Source organism: Sus scrofa, chromosome 3, assembly GCF_054392235.1.
Source record: "Sus scrofa isolate SSC_HxYL_T2T_F1_AM1 chromosome 3, Sscrofa_HxYL_maternal_Yorkshire_Landrace_v2.0, whole genome shotgun sequence".
In the NCBI taxonomy this organism is placed as follows: domain Eukaryota; kingdom Metazoa; phylum Chordata; class Mammalia; order Artiodactyla; family Suidae; genus Sus; species Sus scrofa.
In genome coordinates, this window is record NC_139385.1 from 26469107 (window position 1) to 26484966 (window position 15860).

Here is a 15860-nt window from a genome sequence, read left to right on the forward strand (position 1 = left end):
TCACATCAGCAGAGCCACGTGGCGGTGGTGTCAATTGTGTGTTAAGGACACAGTTTGTCTGCCTCGTGTATTACCTATTGACAGGCTTCTGCTAACCATCCTGCACACTTCCTGGACATGCTCCCTTATCACCTAGATAGTGTGTACACAGAGAATGCAAACTCATCTTAACGGGCACTCAAGCAAGATATTACCCGGAAGGTGAAGCTACTAAAATGAATAGCATCTAAATTGTTTGCAGGCATCACGACTTTATGATTCTCAGACACTCTGGATGTTCCACACCACTGCTTCTCCCCACCAGGATAGATAACAGATAGATGAACATTATGTTGGTAGGGGAAAAAAAAAAAAAAAAAAAAAAAACCTTATTTTTCCTTCCATCTCATCCAAGCCATTGCTTGGTATTCAGAAGGGAAAAAAAAATCAGCTTTTTTGAATGCATTCAACCACCACACATTTCGTAGTGTACTTGATCACAATTAGGTCCCAAAATTCTATCAGAGTGCTTTCAAAGCACATCAGTTCCCTTGTAATTACTTCCTTAATATGTATTTTCCCCAGGAGATTATTGAATCCACAAAGGAAGGATTCACTGCTTTGTAGGCTGAGATCTCCAAGCAGATGTCACAGTGGTAGGCATGAAGGATACATAATAAATCTTTGTTAAAGCAATAAACACAGAGTCATTGTCCTGAATTGTAATATTGCTACATAAAAAGGTGTGAATGAGAGAAATTCTGATGATGCCGGCAAGTATATTGATAAGATTTTTTTTTTTTGTCTTTTTGCTATTTCTTGGGCCGCTTCCGTGGCATATGGAGATTCCCAGGCTAGGGGTCTAATCGGAGCTGTAGCCAGCGGCCTAGGCCAGAGCCACAGCAACACGTGATCCGAGCCGCGTCTGCAACCTACACCACAGCTCACGGCAACGCCAGATCGTTAACCCACTGAGCAAGGGCAGGGACCGAACCCGCAACCTCATGGTTCCTAGTCGGATTCGTTAACCACTGCGCCACGACGGGAACTCCTGATAAGATTTTTTTTATTCCACAGTCAATTAAGGGAAAAGAATAAGCAGGGCATAGCTTCTTTTTTAAGGATTTCTTTTAAAGAGCAAATTTGTTTCATGATTAAGTTCATCATTCAAAAAATAATATTCTCCTATCTAAATTAAAATTTTATTATATTCTACTGTATTCACATCTGTCCAATTTTCTATAATATTTACATATTTAAATTACCTAAACTTCATTCTAATCCCGTTTTTTAAATATATTCTCTCATTACTATGGGAATAAAGGTCAAGCACATCCTTCCAGACTCTGACCGAAAAACAAATTTTCTACAGTTTAATGTGAATATTTTTCAATGATAACACTCATGTATATATTTTTTCTTTTGTAAAGAAAACTTCTAAAATTTCAGGGCAGTGTTTATTTAAATTTATTTATATACTACTTAATATCTTACGGTAGACTAACGGGCACTGAATATGTTAGTTTTTTTTTTTTAATATTGTCAGCATTGCAGTCTTAAAAAAGCATATTGTAACAAAGTACTTTAAGAAGAAAAAAACCCACAAATTTGTGTGCACCTTATGTAATCATCCAGTTTATAGGACAAAAGCAATTATAACAGCTACCATAATCAGGTTCATTAAACAAAAATAGTAGTCATTATTGGACACATTTGAAAATGTCGCAGTTTTAGAGTTAATTTCAAAACAGTAATAGCAACATGTTATTTCCTTGCATTTTTTTTTTTACTCAGCCTGTCCCCTTGTATAACAGCCCAATCTGTGTATCCACACACCAAACACACACTCCATAGATCATAATATGCTTTGTAAAATTCTTCAGCAAGTTTATGTGTTTCTTCTGAAAAAAAAAAAAATGTGAACTACATTATAATAATTGCTGCCCTAACTAGAATAGAAAATGTATTAAAGTGGTTTAGGAGTTCCCGTCATGGTGCAGTGGTTAACGAATCCGACTAGGAACCATGAGGTTGTGGGTTCGGTCCCTGCCCTTGCTCAGTGGGTTAACGATCCGGCGTTGCCGTGAGTTGTGATGTAGGTTGCAGACACGGCTCGGGTCCCGCGTTGCTATGGCTCTGGTGTAGGCCGGTGGCTACAGCTCTGATTGGACCCCTAGCCTGGGAACCTCCATATGCCATGGGAGCGGCCCAAGAAATGGCAAAAAGACAAAAAATAAAATAAATGAATAAATAAATAGAGTGGTTTATACTGATATGACTGGTTTCTGTGGAGCTAATTTTTCCTACTTCTATAAAGATGATAACGTGGGATGCATACCATATTTTTATAATGCAAATAATATGTATCTTAATACTGCAAACCATTTAACCCTAAAATAGAACTAAGCCTCTTTTCCTTCAAAAATACTACATGAATTAATACATTTCATTTGCTTGGCACTGAGGCATTTTCCTTGGATAAAAGTAATTTTAAACACTGACCTGAGGCCCCTGGATGAGGCAAAATGAAAGAAGACTATTTTGAGGTGGGAAAAATGTATAACTGTGATTACATCCTTTTCCAACCCCTAATTTCCACTTTCCAGACATAGAAAACTTTCCAGCGGAGTCTCACATTCAGTTTTGGATGCTTCTGTTTAGCCTTAAAACCTTGCTTAACACCTATTTTAAGTAACAAGTATTTTCACTTGCCTATTTAAATTTTTTTTTTTTTTTTTTTTTGTCTTTTTGCTATTTCTTGGGCCGTTCCCGCGACATATGGAAGTTTCCAGGCTAGGGGTCGAATCAGAGCTGTAGCCGCCGGCCTACACGGAGCCACAGCAACGCGGGATCCGAGCCGCGTCTGCAACCTACACCGCAGCTCACGGCAACGCCAGATCCTTAACCCACTGAGCAAGGCCAGGGACCGAACCCGCAACCTCATGGTTCCTAGTCGGATTCATTAACCACTGCGCCATGACGGAAACTCCCCTATTTCAATTTTAAATGAGACCACTGCTCTGAGGGTGATAAGGAGTATGACATCAGTAGATAATGCTATTTTTTCTTCCCAATTTCTGTACCTTGGTGGCAATGCAGGGCATATTTAGACCCAAAGAACTATTTCAAGGGGAGACTAATTGCTAGAGAATTCACTTTTCTAAAACCTTCCATTACAGGGTATTTCTGTTGCTTTATAAGTGACTCTTGAGTGGAATAAGTATCGAACTCAGTCTGCTGTCTCCTAAGGCTACTAGGAAGAGGTCAGGTGTAATTCACTTACCAGCTCTGTTCCAGCATTTGTCCCTAGAGAATTTTACCCACAGCCATTTTCGTAGAATTTATTTCCCATTTTCATTGGGTGTGACTCTTTGTGACATTGGCCATGTAGTCCGTACAAGGGGAACATACTACTTCACAGTCCTTGGATGCATGCATGACCCAGTCACCCACATGCCCACTCCCTTTATAAACCCATGAAGCTGTCTACAAAGGGCAAGATACCAGTGCCCACTGAGCTGGCACTTGGCAGCAGCTTCTCTCTTTTTTCTTCTCTGGGTATTCTTTTTTGTGCATTCACCTAGAGGCAATTTACCTGAGCTGCAGCAGAGCTATTGTCCACGAGATTAAGATCATGAATATCCAGATATTTCCTGGAGGAGGGCTCTCAGATTCCACTATTAAGTTGTCCTCTCTTGCTTTATGTTTTGCATTAAGGGTTTTTTTTTGTAATTTATCTTTTAATTGTAATGTTTTAATGTTTTAAATTACAGTATAGTAAGTATTAGTTATCAATGAAAAGTCCCTATACATTTTTTTGTGGTTTTTTTTTTTTTTTACATTTTTGTGAAGTGTAGTTGATTTTCAAGGTTGTGATGATTCAGTTATACATGTACCCACACCTGAGAGCATACCTTTGCTGGTTTCCAAAGAGCAAGGTGGCCCTTGTTCCAGAAACTACCACCAGCAGGCTTTGTCTTGGCTGAGTGAGATGCAAGGGTTCAGTCCACACAGGTGCACCACACAGGTACACCTCAAAGGTGCAGAGAGGTCTTATAAGGCCTTATATGCTCTGGGCAGCTAGGCACATGCTCCTGAATGTCCTCACTGTGGGGAGAGGGGGTTTCAAATATAGCACTTCTACTTCACTATTGAACTTGGTTATGAGATTCTTTACCCATTCCCAAGTCCTCCAGTACCACTTAAAATGGGGTCAGGGAGTTCCCATCATGGCTCAGAGGGCTGAGAACACAACTGGTATCCATGGGGATGCCAGTCAATCCCTGGCCTCACTCAGTGAGCTAAGGATCCGGCGTGGCAGTGAGCTGTGGTGTAGGCTGGCAGCTGCAGCTCCTATTGCACCCCTAGCCTGGTTACCTCCATATCCCATGGGTGTGGCCCTAAAAAGAAAAGAAACAAACCAACAGAAACTAAACATGGTCAGAATTCCAAGCCTAAAAATATCACTTCATGTCCTTTAGGAGTAGGGATGATTTGGCTCAAGATGCAATAGGAACAAGCAAGATATTACATGTAAGTGGAGCATAATAAACAGCCACTTCAGATTTCTAGTTCAAAACTCCAAAATATTTTCACTGAGAAGACCTATCAGAATCTATCAGAGGATCCCCGCTATCCAGGTTCTGATATTTCTAGTATCCATAGGAAGTTAGATCATAATCTAGTATAAAGACTTCTGCCACTGTGGACTGTGGGTGAGCCAGGTCTGCAAGGCTAGACCCTTGGTGCCCATCTTGTAAGTCCTCACCATATAAGACCTCACTGAGGGAGTTCCCGTCGTGGCGCAGTGGTTAACGAATCCGACTAGGAACCATGAGGTTGCGGGTTCGATCCTTGCCCTTGCTCAGTGGGTTAACGATCCGGCGTTGCCGTGAGCTGTGGCGTAGGTTGCAGAGGTGGCTCGCGGCTCGGATCCCTCATTGCTGTGGCTCTGGCGTAGGCCAGAGGCTACAGCTCCGATTCGCCCCCTAGCCTGGGAACCTCCATATGCCGTGGGAGCGGCCCAAGAAATAGCAAAAAGACAAAAAAAAAAAAAAAAAAAAAAAAGACTTCACTGAAACAACTGGATAAACTGGATTTAGTTCTGTGTAGTCTACTCTTAACCTCTAGGAACAAATACTTCCTAGAGGATGGAAACCCTTACAGACTGGCCAGATAGGACATTTTAAAAGGCAATTAATAGGAACTGAATTTCTGGCCTCCACCATTTCTTTAATGAGAATAAGGAGCTCTTGCTACTTTCCAAGATTTCTCAATTGTTTTTATAAGACTTGATTACACACTGGGCCAAAAAGCCTGTTTCACTAAATTTTAAAGAATCTATGTCATGCACACTGCAGTCTTTGACCACAGTGCACTGAAGTTTAAAACATCAATTAAAAAGGGAAAAACATCCTAATACATCTGGAAATATAAAAACCCCACTTCTAAATAACTCATAACTAAGAGAGGAAACCATGATGGAATTAAAAAAGAGTAATAAGCATAATAAGATAGGTAGTTTTATTTATTTCATTTTATTTATTTATTTATTTATTTTGTCTTTTTGCCATTTTCTTAGGCCGCTCCTGTGGCATATGGAGGTTCCCAGGCTAGGGGTTGAATCAGAGCTATAGCTGCCGGCCTACACCAGAGCCACAGCAATGCAGGATCCAAGCCGCGTCTGCAACCTACACCACAGCTCATGGCAACACCGGATCCTTAACCCACTGAGCAAGGCCAGGGATCGAACCCGCAACCTCATGGTTCCTAGTCGGATTCATTTACCACTGAGCCACAACAGGAACTCTGGTAGTTTTAAATATTTGTATTATATAAGAAAAGAGTCTAAAGTTTTAATGAAGGAGGTTCACTGGAAGAATAGAATTCACTCTGGTAAAGCTGTGGGGTGCTGTAATAGGAAGAACATGGTGTGCAATGAGCAAGAATTACAGAGTGGAGAATATCAATAAAGGTCCAAGTGGGATTTTTGGAAACAGACAAACTAGTGGTGTAATTTATTATGAAAAGTTAAGACACAAGTGCATAATTTAAAAGGATAGAAAAAGGGGGTATACTAAAATCAATGCCAGAGATTAAAACAATAACATATTTACAGAAACAATTTTCCTGTCAATACATTTCAAAACTTCCTATTACCCTGAAGATGGCTGGGGAAAAAGATGGACTATTAAATATATATGACAAACACAATTAAATACCTATATAGAAAAATTGAATTCCTCCTTCTGACTACACATAAACACTAATTTCCCACTGATTAAACTCCTCAGTGCAGGACTTCTCAACATGGCTTAACAGGTTATGAAGTAGACTAGCACTCATAAGGATGTAGCTTCAATCCCTGGGCTTGCTCAGTGGGTTAAGGATCAGGCATTGCTGTGAGCTATGGTGTAGGTCACAGAGGCAGCTCAGATTTGATTGGGAGCTGGGAATCTCCATATGCCACAGGTATGGGCCTAACAAAAAAAAAAAAAAAAAAAGCAAAAAAAACCTTAAGTGTAGAAAGCCAAATTTTAAGTAATTTATAATAAAATGGAAAAACTATTAAGGCATATATTGGGATAGAAAAGATCATGTATTCTAAAATTCCACTTTTATGACATCAAACACAACAAAGAGAAAACCAATATTCCATCTCCTGGGTGACATCAAATATTCAATATTCAATATTCCATCTCCTGGGATGACATCAAACACAACAGAGAGAAAACCAATTCTTGGTGCAATCACGTATTCCCACTGAGATATTTCACCGTCCTTTATTTCTTGAATATTTTAGCTTTTCTCTTGATGTGAACTTCTATGTTTAATTGATGATTTTAACAATTAAATTATGTAGTCAGAATTCCAAAATCCTACCTTCTCATTTCCTATTTTTTTTCTTTGTTAAATTTTTTGTCATAGTTGATTTAAAATGTTATGCCAGGAGTTCCCGTCGTGGTGCAGTGGTTAACGAATCCGACTAGGAACCATGAGGTTGCGGGTTCGATCCTTGCCCTTGCTCAGTGGGTTAACGATCTGGCGTTGCCGTGAGCTGTGGTGTAGGTTGCAGACGTGGCTCGGATCCCGCGATGCTGTGGCTCTGGCATAGGCCGGTGGCTACAGCTCCGATTCAAACCCTAGCCTGGGAACCTCCATATGCCGCAGGAGTAGCCCAAGAAATAGCAAAAAAAGACCAAAAAAAAATAAATAAATAAAATAAAATAAAATGTTATGCCAATTTCTGCTGTACAGAAAAGTCATCCATATATATATATGACATTTTTTAAAAATTTAAATTTTATTTTTATTTTTTAATTGTAATCAATTGTTATTTCCCCAATACATTTTTTCTACTGTACAGCATGGTAACCTAGTTACACATACATGTATACATTTTTTTTCTCACATTATCATGTTCCATCATAACTGACTAGATAAGAGTTCCCAGTGCTACACAGCAGGATCTCACTGCTAATCCATTCTATATATATCTTATATAGAGAAGATAGATAAGACACATTCTTATACACTATTTTTTTAGTATTGTTTTCCATCATGGTACATCCCAGGAGACTGAATATAGTTCCCTGTGCTATACAGTAGGACCTCATTGTTTATCCATTGTAATTGTAATAGTTTGCAACTACTAACTCCAAACTCCCTGTCTATCCCACTGCCTCTCCCTTCCCCCTTGGCAACTACAAGTCTGTTCTTTATAACTTTTCTCCATCTGTCAGTAGTCCTGTCCCAAAAGCTCCTTTAGCCACCCCCTCCCATTGTCACATGCTGGGTTATCTGTACCACCAGCAACTGTCATCTTAGTCACACCACTTGGGACCACCACCCTTGTGCCTAGCAATTAACTCCTCTTAACCAGAACTTAAAATACATTGGCCTTCTTCAACCTGAACAAATTTCACTTTCAAAACCAAATTTTATGGGTGACAATGATCATCTGTCCCATGTTCATTTTTTCAACTATGTTGACAACCTCATTTTCTTATGCTCCTTCATCAAAAACACTTCTCTGGCTAAACCCTAAAGTCACCCAATTAAAGAAACAATCTGAAATTCATATCCTCACGTGGGTTCCTAGAACATTGCATGTCACCTTGGCAATTCACTTTTCTTCTTTCCTAGGTATCTGTTTCATTGGTTCCCTCTCCAATTCTTTCAAACATCCAACACTTTTCCACATTTTCAGTCAGATAATGTTTTGCTTCCTTCCTGTCAATCTATCTAAATATGATATAGTAGATGTTCAATGCATTTTTTTAAAGAAAAAAAATCTCTGGCTCTCATACAAGATGTCTGTAACTGAAGTAGAATATTTCTAAACTCCATGTGCTGTAGCTTAATTTGTTTGGGAAAAAAAAAGAGTATTTTGATTCATCTGACCTAGACTTGGACCCTAGTTGTGAAGTATGCTAGTCATTTTACTTATGTTCTCTGAACCTCTGTGACCTCATTTGTAAATTAATCTGTATTATATTGATCTGCATTGAAGGATTAGTGGGCAGTAAACACCTGGCAAACAGTTAGTACCCACCACATGGGTGGTATAACCATTGAGAAATATGGAAAAATACTTTTTCATGAAAAATTTGCACAGCTTTGCTTTTTAATTTTTTCCTTTAATCTGTACTATTCATAGACCTATCAAACACTATTCAATATGAACTGCTATATTAGCATTTTTAATTTGGGGTACCGTATGTGATATCATCTTTGTTTTTATTTTCCCACCCTTATATTGTCCATGCAGTTAGTGTATTTTTATTTTGCTTTGTTTTGTTTTAGTGGTCATGATTTAAAGAAACAAAAAAACAAATACATTAAAGTCTGATACATTATAAGTACTCAGTGTTCACTATTATTATTTTGTTGTTATTGTTATGTCTATATTTACATATTTCATTTGTGAGGCATGATACTAAGATAACCAAATTCTGAACTTACAGTTATAAAATATGTGAGGATTATTAAATGTAATATTCATTTGTCCTGTCATATAACACAATCAAAACAAATTTTATTTTCCAGGATTGTATTTAAACAAGTTATTGACATTTTATTTTTAAGACGAATCTTAGGTGTATGGAATTGGGACTATGAAACAATGTTGTTGAAAAATAATTGATTACTATTGGGAGTTTCACATAAGAATTTAATCATTAAATGACAATTTTTGAGTTTACTTACTATATCTTAAAAATAAAAGTATCCTTTTTAATATCTCAAATAAATGTTTAATATTGTAGATTGCATTACACATACTTTTGAAGCCATACAAAAGATATAAATAAATCATCTACACATTTATATGTGCAGTATTTATGTAATATATAGTGTGCATATATATATAGTTATATATAAATTTGAGATATGCATAAGAACCCAATTATATACACACACATATATGCCTTTTAGAAAAAAATTTTGGCACATATTACGCAGTCATAATATAGTTTTCATATTGGATATGGTGAAAAAAGGGCCCAGGGAAATGTATTTCATGCCTCTATACATAATGCTTGCATATATTCATGCTTAGGTACTTAAACAGAAAATGAGGATACACATTAATTTCTTGCTTTGAGTTATTCCATTGGTAGAATTTCAGAGAACACATTCCTTTTTCTTATTTATAGAAAATTTTATCAAAGCATAAACTTGTATGTTGTTTATATAGTTTTAGAATAAGCAGTGATAAATTTCATACACCATTTAGAAATGGTTCCCACCACTTGCATTCTGAGTTTATTCATGAAACACATAGAGTTCCTATGCTATATTTTCTCCGTTTTTCTTCTCCATAGGGGCAAAAGGACTATAAATTTACCATCTGCTCTAAGACTTTCTGGCCATAAAGACTGCAGTTAAAACTATGGTAATAGCTCAGTTCAGACAAGAAAGATTCCTTAATTTTCATTTCTTATCGGGTAAGTTAATTAAATCCATTAAGGCCATTTTATCACTCCATAAGGCTATTCAGGTTCTTATTTGCTTCTACTTAAAAATTCCAGACTAAATTCACCATATCTTGACAATTTCATTTTTACAAAGCCTGTTTTTGTAGCATCCTGATCACCTACTTAACAGTTTGAAATGTTTAAAATAGTTTATTTTATATAGGTGTGTGGCAAAAATTAAAATGGTATTGATATTGAACAGAAATAATCTTCATTGAAGAAAATAAATCACCTAGGAGTCTATTCAAGTCTAGTACTGCCGAGACCAGCTCAGCAGGATGGGGCTGAAGAACAGGTGCTGTGAAACTTAAGGAAAAAAGTTAACATAAAACAAGACACAGAGACATTTATCTTAAGTAAAGGGGGGAACCAGCGGACTCAAGTTCTCAGGGACCCAGAGCACCGCCTCAAGAAACCACATTGCTTTTATTATGCTCTTTAGGATGACATCAAGTGAGGAGGGGCTATGGGTGGAGGATATAGGGTTTGTTTACTATTTTATAAGTTCTTTTATTATCTAAAAAACCACTTAGCTGGTAGAAGGTTAAGCTTTTACTCTGACCTTTAGGCACAAAACAATCATTAGCATTTGCATTAGTTATCTATGCAAAGCATTTCAGAGAATCCTCACTGTGCTTCTGCAAATGGCATACCTATTTGTGTCAACCCAGTGTGCCTAGGTTTGCACCTTGATTCTCTTGGCTAATGCATATGCTGCTAATGACCACTCATAAACCACTTGGCCACGAGGTTCCTCTTTCTCTTATCCCTTAGAGGACATATCATGCTTGTGCAAATGGCGTGCCAGTCTGCACATGTCCGGCATGCCTAGACCAATGCATTATATCCTCATTCAGCTGACCCTATGAATAACTTATGGCTTTAGGTCTTTGTTCTTAAGCTTAAGTCATTTTACCAGCACTGTGACTGTTTTTCAAGCAGGAAGATGGGACAAAGTAAAGAGGCTAAGAAAATATTGTAGAGACATGTCTCATGACATAGTACCATGGTGAAAGTATATACAAAAAGGGGTATAATACATAGCACTTCAAAGATGAAAAATAAATTTTGGAGCTTCTTCACCTTCCTTGGAACAAAAATACATTATCACAAGCATGTGATAAGGCACCCTTAAAATTGCTACTCTGAAAAGATTGCCAGGGTTTTGTTTTGAGTTTCTAGCTTAGCGGTTGTGCATAGGGTAAGTTATGCACAGATTCAGTTTTGAGCAAAGTATTTTGGGGAAGTAGAAGAGGCACTAAATATATTTGGGAGCACTGGGAAAAGTTTGATGGGAGGAATCATCAATGGTTAATAAAATTTGTCAGATTGAGGAATAAAAGGATCCAGATATGTCAGAGGAAACAGCAGGTTATTCATGTAGTGATTTCCTAACACATGAGTGACTCAAAATTAATGACTAATTCTGTAGGATATTCTAACATTGCCAGCCACAAGCTTCTCTGTATGTTCAGTTGACAAATATTTATTGATTGCCGATTTTGTACCTGGGGATACAGAGGTATTCAAGGAATACTGACTTATCCTGTAGTGAGAAAAAGTGAAAAAAGGGTGTGATATGTTATAGGATGAAATAAGGATAAAGGGATATGGGGAGATGGAAAGAGGGTCCTGGCTTTTAAGAAAAACTCTAAGTGAAACAGGAATTTAAATTAAAGTCTATTAAAATTGTTATGGATGTATTTTGCTTAGTGAGAATTTAAATTCGTGCATGAAGAGGCTACATATATCTCCTTCCCAGGAAAGTTTGCTTACTTTCTTTTGAAACTTTTGTACTTAATCAGCTAAAGGAACTGACTAGTTAAATTGTGCAAAGGGAGTTCCCGTCGTGGCGCAGTGGTTAACGAATCCGACTACGAACCATGAGGTTGCGGGTTCGGTCCCTGCCCTTGCTCAGTGGGTTAAGGATCCGGCGTTGCCATGAGCTGTGGTGTAGGTTGCAGACGCGGCTCGGATCCTGCATTGCTGTGCCTCTGGCGTAGGCTGGTGGCTACAGCTCTGATTCAACCCCTAGCCTGGGAACCTCCATATGCCGCGGGTGCGGCCCAAGAAATAGCAACAACAACAACAACAAAAAGACAAAAAAAAAAAAGAAAAGGCAAAAAAAAAAAAAAAAAAATTGTGCAAAGTATGATACAGTTTCAACTTTGATTTTGTGACAGATCTCTAACCAAAGAATTTTGAAAACTTTAACAGTGGTTGCTGCATTTCTTTCAAAAACAAAACTCACACAGAATTCCTAAACAGACTTTCTCTTAGAGTCTATGACTGCTTACTAATTATATAAGTAAATTTTTTTGAAATGTGTATATTTTCTATCTAATTTTCTACGCAAAATATTTTATCAAAAACTCCGAAACTTCTTTCTTTCAGTTTTTAAAAGCATCGTGCTCCATTTTCTGCACAGATGTAAGTAAAGACATTCATATTTTCATATTGAAGATCACTGATTAGCACAGCATTAGTTTTAGCTTTTAAAAACTTTGATTCAGATAAATCATAATACTGCACTTCATCTGGATAATATCTACACCTTTTTCTTATAAAAGCAACTATTGTCTGCATCACAATACATTTCTTTTCATAAATAGTTGCACACTCAAAATTAAAAAACCAGAATTGTACAATGCATATATAATTGCATTAGTATATTATTTATACTAATATTGATATTAAAGCATGACATTATATTATAAGTATAGTACATTTTAAGTAAGCCTCATACTGCAAAATTTAAAGCAGGAGTTTTTTTGGTGGTCCAGCAGGTTATGAACCCAACTAGTATCCACCTGTTTGATCCTCGGCTTCACACAGTGGGTTAAGGATATGGGCATAGTTGTGAGCTATGGCATAGATCGCAGATGTGGCTTGGATCTGGTGTTGCTCTGGCTGTGATGTAGGCCGGCAGCTACAGTGATTTGACCCCTGACCCTGGAACTTCCATATAAGACAGGCACAGCCATAAAAAGAAAAAGAAAAAATTTGAATGTTTAACTCAGTAGTCTGATTTTAAATTAGCATTGAAAACAGCCAAGGAAAGAATGATTGGAAAATAGAAACCACCAAGCTTTGTATCAGCCCCACTCCCATCAAAACAAAATTCTGTTTGTTCCATGAGTATTTTTACACCTATATTTGAGCACCAGGTACTCTTCTAGATAATGAATAAAACTAATGAGCTAATAATGTTTGAATCCCAGAAGTCATTGAGAATTCTCTTTCTTCTTCACTGATCCAGGTACTCATTCATAGCATTTATGCATCATATTTAGAAAAGGTTATTTTTTCTGTTGACAGTCACAGCACTAGGTACTAGGAATTCAACAGTAAAGAAAGGAAACTTAGATTTCTCTCTTAAAATCCAGTGCAAGAAAGAGAATTTGCACAAATAACCATAAAAATAAATATTTAAAGATTATATTTAATGCAATACAGGAAAATTAAATAAAATCATGAGTGATTGCAAAATCAGAGATGCCTTTCTCTGAATAACATATTTAATCTAAAAAGCGAAGCTGCCAAAAAAGCAATAATATTAATTTTAGGGAAAGATAATTCCAGGCAGAGAGCACCACCTCTTTAAAATTTTTTAAAGTGAAAAGGAATGTGACACATTCAAGAACCTGAGAAAATATCCATGGAGTTCAGACTATGAGGAGTGAGGGGAACAGACATGATATGAACTAAGGAGAAGCAGGTTGTAGGGGTATCATAAGCCATGTCAAATGTTTCCCATTTAAAGAAATTAAACAACTACAACAAAACCCAAAAAAAATGCATAGGAAAAAATTGGGAAAGCTCAATTTTACAGGCAGTATAATTGCTATGTAAATGATCATCTAAAAGGAAGGTTTGTTTTATTTTGTTTTGTTTTGTTTTCTGCTCCTGTGGCATGCAGAAGTTCCTGGGCCAGGGATTGAATCTATGCCACAGCAGTAATGAGAGCCACTGAGTGACAACACCAGATCCTTAACTACTGAGCCACCAGGGAACTTCAAAATCTCTTTTTGAAATGTGAACAACATGTAAGTCATACTGTAATTTTAAACCCAAGCAGGTCCTCTTTCTTCTTTATAATAGAGCACTTTTGTGAATTTGCTAAATTTAACAGATTAAAAATTAGTATATCCATGCCCTTATGTCTTAATACTCTAATGAAATAATAGAAAAACAATACTTGAAAAAGGAGATTGACATGAATATAAACTTATTTTAGTATTTATTCTAATGAACAATCTTAAAATTTTATATGATAAAAGCATTGAAGATTTTTGCTAAAGACTACATACTGTTACCTTTGGCTTTTTATACTATTCAATATAGACTCCCTCTCCAGCTTTATAAAGAATGGTATTAAGTTCTACTAAATGGAATAGGAAAATTAGTTTTATGTCAATATTAGGGTTATTTGTAGCTTTACAGTTATTTTCTTTGTGCTGATTGTTGGTAGAACTGTGTAGCTTGGAGAGAAAATAACATACACTGATGGAATGTAGGTTTGATTAATCTTACTTTAAAATTGCAGGATTCGTGACCAGTCATCTCACTTTCACAGTTAGATTGATACAAGCAAATGCATAAGCCTAAGCTCAAAAAATAGCCCAGTTTGCTCCTGGATGAGATAAACAATACCAAATTCAAGTACTGGCTCAAAGAGACTCTACTTCTTAATGGGCAGGGCTGTAAAGTCACCTTACAAGGAACAATGCATGGAGCCATTTTCATGCACTGTAGTGCCTACCTCCCAGGACCTGCCATGTAACACTTATCAAGAGTGTTTAACACCCTTGGTGATCCCACCAGCAGCATATGCAAGTCCCAGTTACTCTGTGTCTTCACTAGTGCTCGTTATTTTCCTATTCAGGCTCCCCATTGTAGTGTTTGTGTGGTGGTAGTAAGTTGAGGGGAATGAGGTTTTCTGAAGGGACTTGCCACAAAACATTGCAATATCCTGTGTAAGGAGTTCCTTGCTGGCTCAGTGGGTTAAGGATCTGGCCTTGTCACTGATGTGGCATGGATTCAACCCCTGACCTAGGAGCATCCAGATGGCATGGAGCACAGCCAAATTAAAAAAAAAAAAAAAGGAAGAAAGTCATCCCTATAAACAACAGTATATCTAAATGTTAAGGTATGACAACATCAAATGTTTATCAAATACATGACATTCTTCTTCTTACCCATTCATTGTTGTCTGAGGAGTCCTTGACCACTTTTGTAAAACTGCTTTAGAAAATAATGTGGCCAAGTCTAGTTAACTTCAAGTCGTGTATGAACAAGGATCCTTCAATTCCACTCTTATGGATAGATGCTACAGACATGCGTGCTTATGAGTACTAGGATATATAAAAAATAATGTTCTCTGTAACACTATAGTAGCCCCATACTGAAAGCAATGCAAATACTGACCAGCAGTGTAAGAGATCAGTGAACTGGTTCTCTTTTCACAATGGAAAATGACATAAAGATAAAATGAGTTTACTACAACTGCTCACACATAGAGGATGAATTGTAAGATATGTTGGCCAGGGGGAACTGAAATACAAAAGAATACAGAAGGTATGATTTGTATAAAGTTCAAAGGAGATAAAACAAACAAGGAAATGATTAGTACAAAATTCAGTTCAATTCTCTGTAGCCTTGAGGGAGAAGTCTGTGATTAATTAAAAAAACATGAGGCAAAGAGGTGGAGAGGGGACTTTGAGAAGATTGGGAGTATTTTATTTCTTGACCTAAATAGGGTTAACTACGTTTTGATTAATAGTAATTCATGAAACTTCATGTTTATGTTATATGACTTTTATGTAAGTATTTATAGCTTTCATTAAAATTGTAACAAAGAGAGTACATAGAAAGCAGAAGATAAAATGGTAGAAACAAAGTCAA